Genomic DNA, 14,497 nt, shown 5'->3' on the forward strand with positions numbered 1-14,497 from the left:
CCGTAAAGTGCAGCCGTCCTTAGCAACGGCATGGCAACGCTCGATTCCCGCGATTCAAGAGATCAAGAATCATCATGACATGCGCACAAGAGGAGACAGACAGAGCGAGAGAGAGAGAGAGGGAGCTCAGAGGCACTGAAAGCATGTATGGGTGTGATGTGTGCTTGTCTGGCTGTTGTGGGAGGCACGAGGGAGATTCACCAGCAGCAAAAAGCCTACTAAGCACCAAGAACATAGTTGCCACCGAATTTTTGTCCAACAAATAAGATATAACATGGAAGGGATGGAGGAGGCCCTGGAGCTGGTAGCCAGGAACACTGGTGGCAGAGGGCTCCCAGTGGTCCCGGAGCAGGGCACTGCACCCCAAGATGACGCACCCCTATTGCCAACCACACATGAGAGCCAGGAGCAACATCTTGCAACTGGCTCAGAGCACGTTCCCACCTCGATACCGTCCTCTCCTGTATCCATCCAAGCAGCTCTTCGGCCATCACACCCGCGCCCCCAGCCTGCCCCAGTGAAGCATCGCCTGAGGACTTCCTCGGCCAGGCGGCTTGGAATCAGGAGGGGAAGGGGAAGGGGTAGAGGTGGGGAGGAGAAGCGGGGTGGGGGTGGGGGGAGGGGGGGGGGAAAGCATGGTTTGTACAGAAATACTGATGATTTCAGACTAATGTTCGGTTTAAATGTTGTTTATTTAACAAAACCTTGTAGCACATTGGCTCAGATAGCTGCATCATTACACGCTGGTGATTCCTTAACATCAAAGGGTATAATCACACTTAACTTCAATCAACTTAAACTTGAACTGTCATCAAGGTGATGCCCACCATTGATGTATGATCTGCACACCCAGAGTGTGTCTGTCTTGTAAATAAAACCAACGTTCTTTCAGGCAAAGCGATCATTGATGAGCTCCTGAAGTAAGGCTCTTGCAGCTATCATGCCACCATGGGCCCTTTCATGTGGTCTACAGGGGGGCGGGGGCATGGCTTCAGCATCAGCCTGATTGTCTGGGCCGATGTCAGCATCCGCCTCCTCGTCCTCCTCTACCTCTCTCTAGTGAGGAAGACTGTCAGACTCATCAGGCAATTCCTGTCCCCTCTTGATAGCCAAGTTGTGTAGCATGGAGCACATCACCACAAATTAAGCTACCTGCTCAGGGTGGTATTGGAGCTCGCCTCCTGAGTGGTCCAGCATCTAAAGTGCTGCTTAAGCACTCCAATGGTTTTCTCCATGATATTGCGAATTGCTCTGTGGCTCTCATTGTATCGCCTCTCGGCCTCGGTGTGGGTGTCAAGCAGGGGGGGTCATCAGCCAGGTGGCAAGGCCATATCCTTTGTCACCATGCATCCAGCAGTGACCTTTTGGCAGATTGTATCTGACTTGTTTAACAGTGCTCTCACGCAGGATGTGAGCAGCATGGATGCTGCTCGGAAATTGAGTATTTACTGCCAGTATAATTTGCTGGTGGTCGACAACCAGTTGGACATTCAGGGAGTGGATTCCCTTGCGGTTCCTGAAAATCTCAGTATCCTGAAAAGGTGCCCGCATCGTGATGTGCATACAGTCTATTGCTCCCTGTACCTTGGGGACGTTTGCAATTCTGGAGAATTCTAGAGCCTTCTCACTCTGTGCCTCCCTGGTCATAGGGAAGCTGATCAAGTCCCTCTTGTCTGCGGTGAGGGCTTCAGTGACCTCTCGAATGCAGCGATGCGCGGCATGCTGAGAAAGTCTGCAAATGTTGCCAGCTGTGGCCTGAAAAGAACCTGAGGTGTAGAACAATAGTGCTGCAATGACTTTGACCTCGACGGACAATGCAGTACTGATGGTGCTGGCAGGCTGCAGATCTCCCCTTATCAGCTGGCATACCTCAGTGATAACCTCTTTGTGGAAGCGCAGTCTCCAAAGGCAGGTGGTGTCGGGCAAGTCGAGGTAAGAATGTACTTGCGTGGGGTGTAACATCTGGTCCTCCTCATCTGTCTGTCACTTCATACATTGGGCACATAATGCAGTGGAGCATTCCTTCGGCGATGTCGAGTCTGCTACTTGTACAAGAGAGGGTGAGAAAGGACAGGCCCCATTGCAGTAGCTCTCTGTTTTCCATTGATTGATCACAAAGAAGGAATGTCCCAATGAAGACACCTCCTCAATTCCAATCGGTCACAGTATGGTCAAAATGTTTTTACAGATGTTCACATCAACTCCAATGACCTGCAGAGTACATCCGAACTCCACCGAGGTTGAAGCACCGCAGCCTTTTAAAAGATGCGACATGTGATCTAGAACATGGCGTCCATAACGCTGTGATTCGTTCTGGTTAGTTCCACTTTTTGTGCGTGATTTTTTGGCCGAGTGGTATTGTGGGCGAAATGTGTGCGAGGTGGTGAAATTGACGATGGCCGCTAGTTTGGGTAAATATGTTTTTAATGACAAAAACAGTGGGCGGGTGTTAATATTTAATCTCAGCGTTAATTCTGTGTGGAAAGTAATGCTGGGCGATATTTGAATTCGCACAATCTGCTGATTCCCCCCAAAAAGGTGGGCGGGCAATAATATTTTTTCTTGCCGTTAAGCACATGGGGAAAGTAATGTTCAGCGATAAGTTTCCGAATGGTGTGGGCCAAGTGTTAGTGTGGGCCCAGCAGGTGTCGGTGAGGGTTGAGAGTCGGCGTAGCCACAGCGAGTGTCTGTGCGAGCCGAATGTCGGTGCGGCCGCAGCGGGCCGAGTGTCAGCGTGGCCCCAGTGAGCCGAGTGTCAGCGTGGCCTCAGTGAGCCGAGTGTCGGCATGGCCCCAGTGAGCCGAGTGTCAGCGTGGCCCAAGTGAGCCGAGTGTCAGCGTGGCCCCAGTGAGCCGAGTGTCAGCGTGGCCCCAGTGAGCCGAGTGTCAGCGTGGCCCCAGTGAGCCGAGTGTCGGCGTGGCCCCAGTGAGCCGAGTGTCAGCATGGCCCCAGTGAGCCGAGTGTCAGCGTGGCCTCAGTGAGCCGAGTGTCAGCATGGCCCCAGTGAGCCGAGTGTCGGCATGGCCCCAGTGAGCCGAGTGTCAGCGTGGCCCCAGTGAGCCGAGTGTCGGCATGACCCCAGTGAGCCGAGTGTCAGCGTGGCCCCAGTGAGCCGAGTGTCAGCGTGGCCCCAGTGAGCCGAGTGTCGGCATGGCCCCAGTGAGCCGAGTGTCAGCATGGCCCCAGTGAGCCGAGTGTCGGCATGGCCCCAGTGAGCCGAGTGTCAGCGTGGCCCCAGTGAGCCGAGTGTCAGCGTGGCCCCAGTGAGCCGAGTGTCAGCGTGGCCCCAGTGAGCCGAGTGTCAGCGTGGCCCCAGTGAGCCGAGTGTCAGCGTGGCCCCAGTGAGCCGAGTGTCAGCGTGGCCCCAGTGAGCCGAGTGTCAGGGTGGCCCCAGTGAGCCGAGTGTCAGCGTGGCCCCAGTGAGCCGAGTGTCAGCGTGGCCCCAGTGAGCCGAGTGTCAGCGTGGCCCCAGTGAGCCGAGTGTCAGCGTGGCCCCAGTGAGCCGAGTGTCAGCGTGGCCTCAGTGAGCCGAGTGTCAGCGTGGCCCCAGTGAGCCGAGTGTCAGCGTGGCCTCAGTGAGCCGAGTGTCAGCGTGGCCCCAGTGAGCCGAGTGTCGCATGGCCCCAGTGAGCCGAGTGTCAGCGTGGCCCCAGTGAGCCGAGTGTCAGTGTGGCCCCAGTGAGCCGAGTGTCAGTGTGGCCCCAGTGAGCCGAGTGTCAGCATGGCCCCAGTGAGCCAAGTGTCAGCGTGGCCTCAGTGAGCCGAGTGTCAGCATGGCCCCAGTGAGCCGAGTGTCAGTGTGGCCCCAGTGAGCCGAGTGTCAGCGTGGCCCCAGTGAGCCGAGTGTCAGTGTGGCCCCAGTGAGCCGAGTGTCAGCGTGGCCCCAGTGAGCCGAGTGTCAGTGTGGCCCCAGTGAGCCGAGTGTCAGCGTGGCCCCAGTGAGCCGAGTGTCAGCGTGGCCCCAGTGAGTGTTGGTGTGGCCCCAGCGGGTGTCCTTGCAGCCCCAGTGAGCCGAGTGTTGCCGCAGCCCCAATTGGCCGAGAGTCGGCACGGCCCCAAAGTCAGGGTGGAGGTCAGGAGCTTTCTGCGCATTCGCCCGGGCCGCCGGAATCATGCCGGATAAGGGAGTCCCGGATAAGGCAGGTCCAACCTGTATTTTGATTTTTATTCACGTCTGAAACTGTTTTTTGATAATGCAACAGTGCCAATAAAACTGCAGTCTAACGCCTACAATTTCATATTAGTTCCTGGCCATCAACTGTGGCTGTTACTGAATAACTCTATCACTATCGTCAATCATTCTGTTTATGTATCAACTACACAGACAGTATAGCCTCCAGGGTGATGCCTATCCTTCAAAAGGTTCACTGAATAAATTAATTACATGAACTCCACGGTGTATATTATCCATTCGTTACTACATAACAGGACACAACCTGTAATGACTTTTCATAGTGTGAGAATGTCCATACGTGGACTTTTGAGTAAGTCAGCAAAGACCTTCCTGGTCACATCCTTAGCATACATCGTGCATGACTGGAATACCTCAAGGTGAGAGAGGAGATCTGATGTGATGGAAACAACATCATCATAGGCCATCCCTCAGAATTGAGGATGACTTGCTTCCACATTAAAAATTAGTTCTCAGATTATTGATAAGTCCGATGCGGGAACTACAGTCTCTGTCGCAGGTTGGACAGACTGTGGTAGAAAGGACGTTGCTTGAAGTACCAGTTTGTTGAAGTGCTTGGGTTGTCATGTGCTCCTTCCGCCATTTTCTCGTGGTCTCCGCTTGCTCCCGGCGAAAAGACTCCAGGTGTTTGGTGCCCTCGTGGATTATTTTCTTCCACTTTGAGTGATCTTGCGCCAGGGATTCCCAGGTGTTGGTAGGGAGGTTAAACGTCTTCAAAGAGGCCTTGAGAGTGTCCTTGAAGTGTTTCCTCTGCCCACCTGGGGCTCGTTTGCCTTGTCGGAGCTCCGAGTAGAACGCTTGTTTTGGAACTCTTGTATCGGACATATGGACGATGTGGTCCGTCCATCGGAGCTGATCGAGCGTTGTCAATGCTTTGATGCTGAGGATGTTGGCCTGGGTGAGAGTACTGACATTGGTGCGGCTATCTTGTCAATGGATTTGCAGGATCTTCCGGAGGTAGCAATTGTTGTGTATGTAAATAACAGACTAACTGAAACAGGAGTATTGTAACTTAACTGTGTCCTTTACAGCAACTCCCAAAATAGTGTCCCAAAACCAGCATGAGCCAGCATGTTTACAGCAGTGTGTGAATAGCTCCCGCGGGTCCTAATGCCAGTTTAATGGCCTGTAACAAACAGCATTGGTGGTACTTCTCCAATGCTTTGATGTGCCTGCTGTACATAGTTCATGTCTCAGAAGCATATATGAGGGCAGGTATCACTGCTGCTCTGTAGACCATGAGCTTTGTGCCGGTTTTAAGGTTCTGGTCTTCAAACACTCTCTTCCTCAGGCGACCAAAGGCTGCGCTGGCACACTGAAGGCAGTGTTGGACTTCGTCATTGATATCTGCCCTTGTTAACAGTAGGCTCCCAACGTATGGTAAATGGTCCACATTGTCCAAGGCCTCATCATGGCTTTTGATAATTGGGGGGGGCAGTGCCGTGTGGCGGGGGCAGGTTGATAAAGCACCTTTGTTTTACGGATGTTTAGTGTAAGGCCCATGCTCTCGTATGCTATGAGGAATGCGTTGACAATGGTTTGGAGTTTGTCCTCCGAGTGAGCATAGACACAAGTGTCATCTGCATATTGTAATTCGATGACAGAGGATAACATGATCTTGGATCTGATCTGAAGGCAACGGAGGTTGAACAGTTTCCCATTTGTTCTATAGATTATCTCCACTCCAGCGGGAAGCTTATTGATGATGCAATGTAGTTTGCAGCAAGGAAGATCGAGAAGAGCATTGGTGTAATAACACAGCCTTGCTTCATCAAGAGAAAGGTGAATGATCAAATTGAAGTTATATGTGAATCTGGACAGATAGGATTTGTTGTGTTCTCTCCTCTGTCTAAAACAATTAGAATACATGGTTTGGTTCCTTGCAAAATAAATTTTAGCTTCTCCTCAATGTGCAGTGTAACTCAGATGAAGTTACCCAAACGCACTTAGCTAAGAGTTTGTACTGCACACCTCTTATAGTATAACCGCAGGCCATTGCAGTGCCATGTTTAAAACATTTATGGCTTCCCTGGGAACATTTAAATGTTATTTTGAATCATTTTAATGTTTGGAGGAGCCACAGATATTTGGATGCTTGTCAGCAGAGCTTATCAGATGTTCCAAGAATGTTCGGTTTCCCATCAGTGAAAAGTGATCAGAATGGCATCAGCCTAACTTGGATCTGCTGGTGTTGCCTCATGCTACTCAGATATCATTCTGTCATCCATACCCACAGTATATCATCATCATCATAGGCAGGCCCTCGAAACAAGGATGACTGGCTTCCATGCCAAAAAAAGGATGAGTTCACAGGTGTTTCAAATGAAGAACCCGAACTACATCCTCAAGGTTGGAAGATGCCTGTGTGTGGATTTTTTTAACGTGTGGTGGCCGTTGCATACCAGCCACCACACGGGCTTGACAGAGCTAGGTCTTGATCCAGTGGCAAGGATTACCCCAGACGATTGGAGACCAGCTCTGCTGCACGGACCTAGTGCACACACATATCGCAGTGTGGGCTGACCCGTGCTGCCCCTGGGGCCCTGACCCCGATCACATCCCTCCACAGTCTCTCACAGCTCCTTCGCCCCGATCTCGCCGCTCCTGTTGCATCTGCCCACGCTCCAATCACCGACCTGGACCTTGCTGACGTCACTCTTCGCTGCCATTGCCCTCCTGCAGGAGCTCGCACTATACCTTGCAGTGGTACGCCTCCACGCTGTCTAGGGGCCGCACACCGCTCCTTTTATGGCCCCGACCAGCCGCTGATGGTCTCTCGCAGGTCGGGGCCTCCACGTTATACCCACAGTATAACGATGCTGTTAAAATGTGAGAGTACACGTACGAGTGAGAAAATCCATGATTACTTGTAGGTATTTCCATGAATTCTTCCTGGATGTATTTGTAAATTGCACATGGGTGCAGTTATACTACCACGTGTAGTTTGAGGTGCGTACCAATGCAAACGTAGCAGTATAACTCAAGTAGAGGTATAACTCAGAAGCTGGATTTTCGGCTTTTAATATTTCAGGGCGTTAATGACGGTGGGGTGGTCCTGATGCATCTCAGTCAGCAAAATTCAGGAGCTGGGAACTGAGTGTGGGGCGGAGTGCGAAGGGAGGCGTTGCACACCTCTCTTAGGACTCTAGGCCGACTGAGCATACGAAAATCCCGAGCAAAACAGCTGACCTAGGAGCGCTCTAAGAGAGGCCTGGGGAGAAAAAAAACCTGAAAATAACCCACCAAAAGCATTCAAAAGAATAACACACGCCACCACAACATAAATTGCAAAAAAAAATAAAAAAACAATCACACTTACCTGAGGTCAACCTTACTTACCTCAGTGCTCTGACTGTCCGCTTTCACAGGCGGTCCCAGCACAGTGCTCTATGGAGTGCTAAGGGTTGGGCGGAGCCAAAAATCGAGCTGGTATCACAACCAGCGATGTTGCACACCGGCTCGCTTCTTCCGGGCGGAAATGCTCCGCGCCCCGCTGAAACCAGTCCTGAAAACCCTGATGGGGCGCTGAATGCTGGCCGCCCACCCAGAAGAGCTTACTGCCGCCATTGCTGCCCCTCTGGGATGAAAACAGAGGCAGCAATGAGGCAAAAATCCTGCCCCAAGCCTCCTAAAGCTTTGAGGGTATTTCACATAGTTTGAATTTGGGCCAAGTGTAGCATAACGCCAAACTTAGTGTGTATAAATACAAACATATCTGATTGTCAAAATGCATTGGCCTGGAAATTGCAGCTGGAGGCTTTCAACCCACGTACACCTCTGAACTGCAAGAAAACTCTGTACTTACCTTGTTTCCCCGAGCTTCGCATTCTTGTGGTCGTGGGCCTGCAGGCGTACATCTGTGTAAAGGCCCACGGATCCCAGGGGCACAGGAAGTTCGCAAGCGTCCCTGGGATGACGTGGGCCAGGCCAACCAATGACAAAGGGGGATTCATATGATGCTTATGGAGATTCCATTTACATACGGAATCCTCATCAGCATAATAGAAATCAACTAATAAATAACATTTCACAACACTGAAATAAAAATAAATGATCATGTTTGAAATTAATTAAACCACCCTTTAATTAAATATTTAAAATAAAACTGTAATTTTTTGAGAAATAAATGTAACATTTTTAAACAGGACAAAAGTAACCCAAACTAATTTTAATTGTGAGTGAATGTGCAAATCATTAAAAAAATTATTTTTACATTTATTTGAACCATTATGCTGGTAAAAGAAGGCCTTATGCACTGGGCATTAGTTGAGCAAATAGTCCAACTCTGCTCCAGCGAAAGTGAATTTACAATGGATGCATACGATCTGTTAAAGAGAAACACAACAGATTGCAAGTTGTGGGTTTTCACACATACGCATTGCTGTGCATGCGCCAGTAAAATTCAGACCAATGACACTTGTAATGATAAAGAGGATGAAAAATATGTATTAAAAACAGAAAACATTGACAATCTCAGCAGGTCAGGCAACATCTGTGGAGAGAAACAGAGTTAACATTTCAGGCCTGTGATCCTTCGTCAGAACTGGAAAAGTTCAAGATGTAACAGATTCTTAAGGAAGTGCAGGGGCAGTGAAAGGGGGAGGGGAGGAAAGAACAAAAGCGAAGGTCTGTGATAGGGTGGAAGAGAGAAGAGATTTAAAAGACCAAAGGGATGATGAACAAAAATGAGATAGTAATGGCACAAAGTTAAGAAATAAAAGATGAGTTTAGATGAGGTGTGAATGGTGGAATCATCATGCTAGTGCTCAATAAAAGAATGCTTCATTTCCTTTCCATGCTTTCTGCTGCAGCAGTGAACATTTGATTTACCACTGAAATACTATCAAATGCCTTTGCCATTTGTAAGGTTCAATGAAGCACTTTTCTCTGCATATGGTGCCATAACTGTGAAAGTGCACCATAATACTTTAGTTATGACCAGATATACTAAGTTTCTTACCAACGTTTGACTGCTGAACATGCCCTTTATTTTTGTTAGCTGCTGTGTCCCAGTGAGTAGTAAAACTGTGTGTTGAGTACACAGTGAGAGAGGAGCAATTATAATTACATACTTTCACATGTTCACTGTTTGTTTTAGTAGATGCACCACAATTGTGCCATATAGTGGGGCAGAAATTCCTCTGGGGGTCTTCCCGCGGGCAATTGCCTCCTCACTGGAGATTTTTTCCGAAAGTACCTGGTGTTCTAGGCATCGCCCTGTATTCTGGTGGGGAGGCCTTCTCTTCCCGCGCTGCGAAGAGAAGGCCTCCCCATGCAGAAGATGCAGTCACGTGTGACTGGTCAGCCAATCAGGTCAGTATTTCACAGGTTCCCACTAATAGCGCTGAGACTTGCGTATCTACGAGTTCTCAGTGCTATTAATGGTAACAAAACCAAACACACAAAATAATAAAAAATAAAAAACAGACCACACATATTTAAAATTAATTGAAATTAAAGTTATTATGGGCTAGATTTTCCACTTTTGTGCTTATCACTCAAAAATGCAGCTTATTTCCGGCGTGGGTGTTAAAATAGAATTTTCAACTCGCCGGCTTCTCGCCCATTCTCAAAGCACCTAGTCTCCATTTTTTAAAATGGGCGTTACCGTGAGCATTAAATCTCGCTGACCTTCTGCTGTAAAGTGTCGCCATCCTTAGCAACAGCATGGCAACGCTTGATTCCCACGATTCAGGAGGTCAAGGCTCATCATGACGTGTGCAGAAGAGGAGACAGAGAGAGAGGGAGCTGAGAGGGGCTGAAGGCGTGTGTGGCTGTGGTGTGTGCTTGTTTGGCTGTTGTGGGAGGCACAATGGAGATTCACCAGCAGCAAAAAGCCCACTAAGCACCAGGAACATAGTTGGCACCGAGTTTTTGTCCAACAAATAAGATATAACATGGAAGGGATGGAGGAGGCCCTGGAGCTGGTAGTCAGGTACACTGGTGTCAGAGGGCTCCCAGTGGTCCCGGAGCACGGCACTGCACCCCAAGGTGACGCACCCCCATTGCCAACCACACATGAGATCCAGCAGCAAAATCTTGCTTCTGGCTCAGAGCACGATCCCACCTCGGGACAGTCCTCTCCTGTATCCGTTCAAGCAGCGTTTCGGCTGTCATCCGCCCCCCCCCCCCATTGAAGCATCGCCTGAGGAGCTCCTCGGCCAAGCCATTTGGAGTCAGGAGGGGAAGGGGTCGAGGTGGGGAAGAGAAGCGGGGGGTGGGGGAAGGGTTGGTTTTTACAGAAAAACTGATGATTTCAGATAACTGTTCGGTTTAAATGTTTTTTATTTAACAAAATCTTGTTGCGCATTGGTTCAGATAGCTGCACCATTACACGCTGGTGATTCCTTAACATCAAAGGATATAATTACACTTAACTTCAATCAACATAAACTTTAACTGTCACCAAGGTGATGCCCACCATTGATGTGTGACCTGCACACCCAGCAGTGTGTCAGCCTTGTAAATAACACCAACGTTCTTTCAGGCAAAGCGATCATTGCTGAGCTCCTGAAGTAAGGCTCTTGCAGCTATCATGCCATCATGGGCCCTTTCATGCGGTCTACAGGGGGGTGGGGGCATGGCTTCAGCGTCAGCCTGATTGTCTGGGCCGATGTTAGCATCCACCTCCTTGTCCTCCTCTTCTTCTCTCAGACTCATCAGGCAATTCTTGTTCCTTCCTGATAGCCAAGTTGTGCATGGAGCACACCACCATGAATTTAGCTACCTGCTGTGTGTGGTATTGGAGGTCGCCTCCTGAGTGGTCCAGGCATCTAAAGTGCTGTTTAAGTACTCCAATGGTTTTCTCCATGATATTGCGAGTGGCTCTGTGGCTCTCGTTGTATCGCCTCTCGACCTCGGTGTGGGTGTCATGCAGCGGGGTCATCAGCCAGGTGGCGAGGCCATATCCTTTGTCACCAAGCATCCAGCATTGACCTTGTGGCTGGTTGTTAAACAAGTCAGATACAGTGCTCTCACGCAGGATGTGAGCAGCATGGATGCTGCCCGGAAATTTAGCATTCACTGGCAGTATAATTTGCTGGTGTTCAACAACGAGTTGGACATTCAGGGAGTGGAATCCCTTACGGTTCCTGAAAACCTCTGCATCCCGAAAAGGTGCCCGCATTGCGATGTGCGTATGGTCTATTGTTCCCTGCACCTTGGGGAAGTCTGCAATTCTGGAGAATATTAGAGTCCTCTCAATCTGTGCCTCCCTGGTCATAGGGAAGCTGATCAAGTTCCTCCTGCGTGCGTACAGTGCTTCAGTGACCTGTCTAATGCAGCAATGTGTGGCATGCTGAGAAAGTCCGCAAATGTCGTCAGCTGTGACCTGAAAAGAACCCGAGGCATAGAACGACAGTGTCGCGGTGACTTTGACCTCGACAGACAGTGCAGTACTGATGGTGTTGGCAGGCTGCAGATCTGTCCTTATTAGCTGGCATACCTCAGTGATAACCTCTTTGTGGAAGCGCAGTCTCCAAAGGCAGGTGGTGTCGGGCAAGTCGAGGTAAGACTGCTTCTCCCTGTACTTGCGGGGGATGTAACGTCTGGTCCTCCTCATCAGTCTGGCATGTCTTACAATGGGCACATAATGCTGTGGAGCGTACCTTCGACTATCTTGAGTCTGCTGCATGTAATTGGTCATCAAGAGAGAGTGAGAAAGGACAGGCCCCATTGCAGCAGCTCTCTGTTTGCCACCAATTGGTCACAAACAATGAATGTCCCGACGAAGACACCTATTCTATTCCAATCAGTCACAGTATGGTCAAGATTTTTGTACAGATGCTCACATCAACTCCAATGACCTCCAGATTATATCCGAACTCCCCCGAGGTTGAAGCACAGTAGCCTTTTAAAGGATGCGACATGTGAGGTAGTCCATAATATTGTGATTATTTCTGGTTAGTTCCACTTTTTCTGGCCCTTTTTTTTTGGCGAGCGATATTGTGGGCGGTATGTGTACGAGCTGGTGAAAGTGACGCTGTGCGATCTCATGGCCGTTAGTTTCGGTAAATATGCTCTTTACGACAAAATAAAGTGGACGGCAGTATTATTGAATCTCGGCGTTAAATCAGCACGGAAAATAACGCTGGCCGATATTATGGCCATTGATTTCGCCCATTCTGATCATTCCGCCCAAAAAAAGTGGGCGGGTGGTATTATTTTTTCCTGCCGTTAAGCACATGGGGAAAGTAACGCTCGGCGATAAGTTTCCGAAAAATGCCCGTCAGTTTCCATTTTGTGGCTAAATGGGCGATATCTGGGCGTTACACTTAATTTCAACGGCAAGATGGCCGTTAAGTGTGCGTTAAACATGCAAAAAAAGTGGAGGTTCTAGCCCTATGTCTTATATAAATAAAATATTTTCCTGATTTGTTAAAAAGTTTTTTTAATTGTGGTTAAAAATAAACTTACCATAGTGGGGAGGGGTTTTTAAACAATAAACTGTTTATAATTTTATTTTACAACTGTTTTTGTGTGTTTTAAAACACTTGTGCCTGTAAAAGTAGGTTATGTGCCTGCTTTTTCAGGCGCAAGATTTTTGAGGACATTTGCTGGGCAAGATATATGTAATTCCCGCAATCTTGCCCGTATAAATGTCCTCGCTCCCGATCTGTCTACCATCTGTCAAGCTCCAGCTACGCACATTGTGTGCTGAAAATCGGCTTTTCCAATGCCTTCCCGGGTCCATAGAAACTTCGTATGGGCCCGAATGTTCAGAATTTCTACTCCTTTGTATTTGCATCACCAAACATGCTCCTCTTCTCCAGCCGATGCATAACCCATGGCTTCCTATCCTATGACTTCCGTTATGGCTTCCTTGTAGTGATTGAGTAGCTTCCTTGCTGCATCCGACCATCCCATTTGACTTTCTGTTATAAACAGTCTTCTTCTGCAAGAAGAACAATATGCATTCAATGACCTTCAATAAAATACAGTATAAAGTGTTATTTTCCTCATTATGCAGTGAAAAAAATTATTAGTGTACCACAAGAAATTTCACCCTTTAGAAAATAATTCCTGCCTATCCTTTTTCATACAACACTAACATATATCGGGCTCAATTTTCCCCAATGCTGTTTTTTGGCGTAGTTGAAAAGTTATGCCTGTTTTTTGGGGCATGACTATGCCAAAAATAAACTTGCAACTTTCCCCGTTGTAATTTTTGAATTTGGCTACCTGTCCTTTAGCTTTGGGGGGTGGAGCCCAAGTTCTGCACCAAAAAATGGAAGCCCTCACTTCTGCGCATGTGGGAAAAAAAATGATGTTTTCTACATGACTGGTATGGGTGTGCATACCCAGTACACCTTCCGGTCTGCATTCAGCCATTTTTAAAGAGCCAGTTGTGTGTGAGAACTTTTCTTCTGAGTGGAAAAAGTCGAAGCTGCAATATGCAACGTGGCTCAAGGACCAAGAGTTTCTCACAGGACGAAGTGGAGGTACTAGTTAACGTGATTGAGGCCAGATAGCACAAGCTGGACACCAGCAGAGGTCACATAAAAGTTACACCAAAAGAAATGAAGAAACGCTGGAACCAACTTGCAGAAGATTACTGTGCAATGGCGATCACCCCAAGGTCCGGAGGCCTGTGCAAAAAGAAGTGTGGCAGGACCTTGGTCAAGCAATTGGTGCAAGTAATATTTTCATTTATTCACTGGGATTGCAATTGTAAATGTAACCATCTGTATTTGTCCCACTCAGCAGAAAGACATATTCTCTAAAAAGTTATATATTCATTTTTGCAGAGGAAGGTGGCCCACAACAATAGAGAGAGAACTCTAACAGGAAGAGGCCCAGCAAATCTGCACCCACTGTCACCCGTGGAAGAGAGGGTCGCTGCTTTGATGGGTCCTGCCTGGAGAAAAACAACCACCACTGCACAAGCTGGACCCACACTTGAGGGAGAGGGTAAGTCCTACAAATTCCACAGTCTGGCTTTGCTAAATGTTAAGTACTGCGCGGGCTAGCCATGCTTCGGTTCATGGGGATGTCTCCGTCAGCTACGCTTCGGTTGATGCAATGTGCTATCATTCATCGTGGTCCTTCAAATGAGCCTGCTGCCTGCGCTGTGTGAGCCTACTCATGCCACCCACCCTGCCCCCTCCTCTGCTGCTAACAATTTGTCTGTTCTGTTATATTTTGCAGAACTTGAGGCCAATCCTGATGAGGCTGAAGCTGATGCAGAAGCAAATTCAGATGCGGACGAGTCTGAAGAGGAGAACATCTTCCAATCTCACCTTCCAGACCAAGAGCTTGGGGGTGAGGGGGAGGGGGTGGGGGAGATGGAGGGGGAGGATGAAGCCC

Source organism: Pristiophorus japonicus, chromosome 7 (genome assembly GCF_044704955.1).
Source record: "Pristiophorus japonicus isolate sPriJap1 chromosome 7, sPriJap1.hap1, whole genome shotgun sequence".
In the NCBI taxonomy this organism is placed as follows: domain Eukaryota; kingdom Metazoa; phylum Chordata; class Chondrichthyes; family Pristiophoridae; genus Pristiophorus; species Pristiophorus japonicus.